The 6,917-nt window shown below is 37.9% G+C and overlaps 1 protein-coding gene across 1 annotated transcript in view; it reads left to right on the top strand.

Moving 5' to 3' along the window:
• The window catches only part of CCDC85A (coiled-coil domain containing 85A), a 132,601-nt gene that overhangs the window by 114,940 nt on the left and 10,744 nt on the right, over positions 1–6,917 (top strand). The window lies entirely within an intron of this gene.

Genomic DNA, 6,917 nt, shown 5'->3' with positions numbered 1-6,917 from the left:
CAAATGGAAGTAACTTTCCAGTGTATTGCCTTATATTTTGGATATTTTATTAGGAAAACTGTGTGCCATGATCCTGCCTCCATTTTACATTTCACAGCATATTTGTGAATAATACAGAATGAGAATGAAACAGATGGAATATACAATGGCATGAAGAAGTAATTAAAGATGATGTGAAAATCAGAAGGATGGTGTGTAGAATTGAAACTGCTTCTGGACATGCAAGTCTCAGTTATCATGCTAATAGCCTACTGGTAAACCTGTCTACCATAGTGTTTTTAAAGTATTTTCAAAGAAAACTTAAAGTCAGTACATACTTTAGGAAAGTTAAGCCTTGGCCAGAACCTTGGGTGAGAGTGACCACATCATATTGGAATTCAATATAATGCAAATATAAGCAATAGAATATAATCCAACCAGTGCCTTGAAGTTTAAAAGAGCTGATTTTAACAAACTCAGAGAGAGCCTAAGATAAATTCCATGGATAAAAATCCTAAAGGGAAAAGCAACTCAAGAAGCTTGAGAAACACTGAAAAATATGATCATAAAAGCCCAGTCCAACACAATACCACTGAAAAAGATAAACAAGAAATCCAAGAAGAAACCAGCATGGTTGCACAAAGATCTCTCTGATAAACTGAAAGACAAAAAGGATAAGTACAAAAAATGGAAAGAGGAACACATAACTAAGGCAGAATATCAGCAGATAGCCTGAATCTGGAAAGATAGAAGTCAGGAAAGGAAAGACTCAGAATGAATACAGACTTGCAACAAAAGTCAAAGATAATAAAAAAAGTTTCTTTCAACATATAAACAACAACAAAAAAGTCAAGGAAGCAGTTAGTCCACTAAACAGAGAAAATGGCAAGGAAGTAACAGGTAGTAGAGAGAAAGAAGAGCTGCTTAACTCATTCTTTGCATCAATCTTCATGCAAAAAGAAACTATAACTCAACCTACCAAAAACATAATTGTAAAAGACAGACTAGAAATAAAAATTAAAATAAGCAAGAAAATGGTAGGAGTACACCTGTCTGGCCTGGATGAATATAAATCACCAGGACCTGATGGATTACATCCCAGAGTTCTGACAGAGCTGGAAGACATTATCTCAGAACCATTGTACCATATCTTTAAAAAATCCTGGGGTACCGGGGAACTACCAGAAGATTGGAAAAGAGCTGATATGGTGCCCATCTTCAAAAAGGGGGGGAAAGAGACCTGGGGGGGGGAAGAGACCCAGGAAACTATAGACCAATCAGCATAACATCAATATCTGGGAAGATACTGGAATAGTATAGTACAGTACAGTACAGTATAGTACAGTACAGTACAGTACAGTACAGTACAGTACAGTATAGTATAGTATAGTATAGTATAGTATAGTATAGTATAGTATAGTATAGTATAGTATAGTATAGTATAGTACAGTATTAAAAAAACAGATCTGTGAACATCTGGAAACAAAGTTATAACTAGTAGCCAGCACAGGTTTGCTAAAAATAGATCATGCCAAACCAATCATATTTCATTCTTTGACAAAGTGACAAAATTAGTAGACCAGCGAATATACTTAGTATAGTAGGGAGTTCAGACAGATCGGTCTGATTGTGAACACCTTGACATTTTCAACTGCCATACTGCAGTTTTACTCTTTTTACAATATCTCTTGCCTTGCCGCCCCCAACTAGGGGCATAGAGCAGGCTCAAGTCGCAACTGCGAAATATTTTTATATCCAAATTTCTTTTTTCTGACAGAGAGTAAAGAATTAAATTGGGAGACTAAGATGGACCATTTCTGGCTTTTTTGCCTTCATCAGTTAGCCATACCCTTTTTATGTAAGTATAGTATACTTAGACTTCAGCAAGGCATTTGACAAAGTAGATCACAACCTACTTCTTGGTAAACTAAAAAAATGTGTGATAGACAGCATCACCACCAGATGGATTTGTAACTGGCTTGACAAACCATACTCAACAAGCAGTCCTTAATATTCCGTCTTAGGCCTAGTAGTCTTCAGTACTCTTCAATATCTGCATAAATGACTTAGATAAGGGAATAGAAGGGGAACATATCAAATTTGCAGATGACACTAAGCTAGCACGAATAGAAGACAAGCTAGGATCCAAAAAGACCTTGACAGACTTGAAAAATGGGCCCTATTCAACAAAATGATATTTAATGTAGAGAAAAGCAAGATTGTACACCTAGGCAGGAAAAACCAAAGGTACAAGTACAGATTAGGCAAAACCTGGCTCCAAAACCATAACTGTAAGAGGGACCTTGGAGTTCTAGTGGATTATCACTTAAACATGAGCCAGTAGCCAAAACACTAATACAATTCTTAGTTGTATAAACAGAGGCATAGAATCAAAATCACATGAAGTATTAATACCGCTTTATAAATCCTTAGTAAGATCATACCTGGAATATTGCATCCAGTTTTGGTCACCACATTACAAAAAAGATGTTGAGACTTTGGAAAAAGTGCAAAGAAGGGCCTGGAGAAAAAAACATATGAAGAACGGTTGCAGGAATTGGGTATGACCAGTCTAGAGAAAAGCAGGACTAGGGGTGACATGATAACAGTATTTGAGGGGCTAAGAAGAGAGGGTCAACTTATTTTCCAAAGCACCAGAAGGGAAGACAAGACACCATAGATCAGTGGTTCTCAACCTGTGGGTCGGGACCCCATTTGGGGTCAATCGACCATTTCATGGGGGTCGCCAAGCAAGGCTGTCCGCCATTTTTTTTGTCTGCCATTTTTTCCCCTTTTCCGGCGGGTGCCTTACCTCCCTTGGGCTGGGCCAGCTGATGGTTGGCCTGCTCCGTCTCTGCCGCTTGCCAGCTACGCCTCGGCCGGCGCAGGGGGCGGAACCACGCATGCGCGGGGCTCCCGGGCAGGGAAAGTCCTCGACTTACGACCGGTTGGGTAGTCCTCGACTTACAACCGGTTTAGTCCTCGACTTACGACCAGTTTAGTCCTCGACTTACGACCAGTTGGGGTCGCGGCATTAAAAAGGTTGAGAACCACTGCCATAGATGGAAACTAATCAAGGAGAGAAGCAATCTGGACTTAAGGATAAACTTCCTAACGGTGAGAAAAAATAATCAGTGGAACAGCTTGCCTTCGAAACTTGTAGGCACTTCATCACTGGAGGTTTTTAAGAAAAGATTAGACAACCATCTATCTGAAATGGTATAGGGTCTCCTGCTTGAGCAAGGGGTTAGAGTAGAAGACCTCCAAGGTTCCTTTCAGGTCTATTCTGATTGATAAATTGATAATACATTTTATTCAATTCAATTTTTATTATTACAGCCAAAGGCCAACACATAAATTAAACATTTAAATAAAACAAAACTAAACAGAACCAACACAAGAAGACATAGCAATATATTACAATTAATGATGTAATCAATGGGTGACCAAGGTCTGCCTAGTTTTACAGACAGTATAACAAAACCTAGCCACCTTCAGAAAAACTAAATCATACTGACCTGACAATAAAAATACATTGAGTATAATCTAATGCTGGATAAAAGCACGTAATAAAATTAATTATAAAAGATTATTAAAAAGATCTAAAAAATACATTTTATGTGAACAAATACTTTTTATCTGTCCTTAATCTGTTCCAAATCATTTGGCTCTATTATTATAAGATCTATTATTATAAGATTGGGAAAGATTATTTCAACGTTCACAGTTTTATTAGCTTCTTTCTTTCTTTCTTTCTTTCTTTCTTTCTTTCTTTCTTTCTTTCTTTCTTTCTTTGTTTATTTATTTATTTATTTATTTATTTATTTATTATTTTAGTTAACATGATTCTCTATATTAACAATTTATTTATTTGCTTTTGTTTGTTTGTTTGTTTGTTTATTTATTTATTTATTTATTTGCTTATTTACTTATTTATTGGAAAGGTATTAAATTCCTACAGTCATTTTATATTGTGTATGTTGCAGTTAATGGAGGAAAGTAGCTGAGCCCCTGCTGATTGGACCTCCATTGCATTTAAACTGCCCAGAGGTTGTGGGGAAGAGCTACAATCTGTGGGTTAAGAAGGAGGAGGGTGGAGGAGGAAAGTAGAATCATATAACTAAAAATCAAAAACAGCAGCAGTACATTCAGGGCAAGTGTGTCTGAGATTCCTTTCATCTCAGAATGTCTGGCTTAGTTCAATGCAACACTTGTTTTGCAGCTGTCTTTCGCAGTACTCTTTTCAAACTTGGAAACTGTCCTATTTGTAAACAAATCACTAGTCTACAAGGATAGATTATTTATCTAGGGTCTGTAATCTGTGCTCTTCAGACAGAAATTAGGTGTCCAGTCAGCCTTTCTACTCTATTGAGCCTCCACGCTATCAGCCCCCTCTACCACATAGATCCTGCAGGAGAAGGGCAGTGTGGACAACCGTGGGATCTGGCAGGGTGAGAGCTATGAACCATAAACACAAAGCTTTTGCTGTGTCCCTTCATAACCGATACAATGCCCTTGCTGACATTAAGGAGACAGGTCAAGGTAGTTGTGATGATAATTCAAATAAGCAGGGGATCGTGGTCCAAGATGAAGAACTTGTTTTTGACAGGGAGAAGTGTGAATCGGGTATTACACATCAGTCATGCCAGAAGAGCAAGTAATCCAAAAAGAGAAGCCACCTTCTGGTTTCGAAAGAGGTCAGATGTCTTCCAGGTGCTACTGCCAGTAGGGACAAGAAGCGTATTTTTAAAATAGTCAAGAATGCCAGTAAGGACTGTGATGTGGATGCTATTGTACATCTTGGCACTAATGATCTGTCCCAAAAAGATATACTCTCCGTGCAGAATGATTTCCAGAGCTTGGGGCAGGAACTTAGCAGGATAGCTGTAGGCTTACTTTTTCAGAGGTTTTACCAGTGTATAAGGAGCAAAATGGAAAAGGCCAGCGTATAGCAGAATTCAATATGTGGCTAAAGGAGTGGTGTAAAGGGGGAGGCTTTGGTTATATTAGTCACGATGTCTGTAGCTGGTCCAATGAAAAAATGTACAAAAGAGATGGTTTGCATCCATCCAAGAAAGGGACTGAGTTACTGGGCAATAAATTCACAGATTTTCTGGAGGAATATTTAAACTAAACAATGGGGACAGTGAGTTAATTCATACAGAACATCCCTGTCCCCGGCAATATAAAATTATAGGATTATCATTGCATGTAACATAGATGTGTGTGTGGACAAGAATATTAACCTTGCTGTCAAGCAAAATCAAGCTTTTAATAACGAGTGTCACACAAAGTGCACTAACCTTACAGGTGGTAAGAAAATAGGGGAACTCAGGTACCACATACTGTAGGTTATGTAGAAATTAAACAAAGGATCAGTCATAAAGGACTCAAACGTCTATACACCAATGCACAGAGTATGAACAGTAAACAGGGTGAACTAGAAATTCAGTGAGGACAGATATGATATTGTTGGCATTACGGAAACATGGTGGGATGAAACCCACAAATGGAACACATAGCTAGAGGAATTTAAATTATTTAAAAGAAACAGACCAAACAAAAGAGGAGGTGGAATTGCTCTATATATAAGAAATAACTACATTTCTACAGAAATAGAGCACAACTATGATAAAAACTGTCTTGAATGCATTTGGGTCAATATAAAAGGGGGGGGGGAATAACATTGCCATAGATGTATACTATAGGCCACCCAACCAAACAGAGGAAATAGATGAACTTTTTGCTAGTCAGCTAACTAAGGTATGTAGGAAGCACATCACAATAGTAATGGGGGACTTTAACTATCCTGACATCAACTGGGAGACAAATTCTGCACCAAGTGGAAGATCAAACAAATTCCTGATAAACCTAGCAGACAACTTTGTCTCCCAAAAAGTAGAGAAGGGAACTAGGGGATTAGCCATATTGGATCTAATCCTCATTAACAGAGATGAAATGATAGAAGGTGTTGAAGCCACAGGAACCTTGGGGGAAGTGATCATGCAATATTGGAATTCAACATTAGGAAAGCATAAGCAATAGAACACAGTCAAACTAGAGTCTTGGACTTTAAGAGAGCTAATTTCAATAAACTTAGAGAGGGCTTGGGAAGGATTCCATGGATGAGAATCCTCAAGGGGAAAACAACTCAAGAAGCTTGGGAAATTTTGAAAAGTGAGATAATAAAAGCCCAGTCTAGCACAATACCAACAAAGAAGAAAAATAACAGCTCTTAAAAGAAACCAGCATGGCTGCATAAAGAACTCTCTGATAAATTGAAAGATAAAAAGGACAAGTATAAAAAATGGAAAGAGGGGCACATAACTAAGTCAGAATATCAGCAAATAGCCCGAGCCTGCAAAGATGAAGTGAAGAAAGCTAAGGCTTAAAAATGAACTAAGGCTTGTGACCAAAGTAAAAATAACAAAAAAGCTTCTTTCTACATGTAAAAATCAAGAAAAAAAGTTAAGGAAATGATTGGTCCATTAGTGTGGGAAAGTGGCAAGAAGGTGACAAGCAACAGGAAGAAAGCAGAACTATTTAACTCATTTTTTGCATCTGTCTTTACACAAAGGGAAAAAACAGTCCAGCCTATCAAAAATAGTACCATAAAAAACAGATTAGAAACACAAGTTAAGATAGGCAAGAAAATGGTAAGTGAGCACCTGTCTACCCTAGACAAGTTCAAATCACCAGGACCAGATGGATTATACCCCAAGGTTCTCAAGGAACTGGCAGATGTGATCTCAGAACCACTAAACTATATTTTTCAAAGATCCTGGAGCACTGGGGAACTACCAGAGGACTGGAAGAGAGTTGATGTAGTTCCCATCTTCAAAAAAGGGGAAAAATGGATCCAGGAAACTACAGACCTATCAGCCTGACCTCAATAATTGGCAAGATTCTGGAAAATATAATTAAACAATGTAATCAGC

The sequence above is a fragment of the Protobothrops mucrosquamatus genome, unplaced genomic scaffold (assembly GCF_001527695.2).
Source record: "Protobothrops mucrosquamatus isolate PMUCROS unplaced genomic scaffold, P.Mucros_1.0 scaffold_256, whole genome shotgun sequence".
NCBI classification, from domain to species: domain Eukaryota; kingdom Metazoa; phylum Chordata; class Lepidosauria; order Squamata; family Viperidae; genus Protobothrops; species Protobothrops mucrosquamatus.
This window is presented reverse-complemented; position numbering and strand designations above follow the sequence as displayed.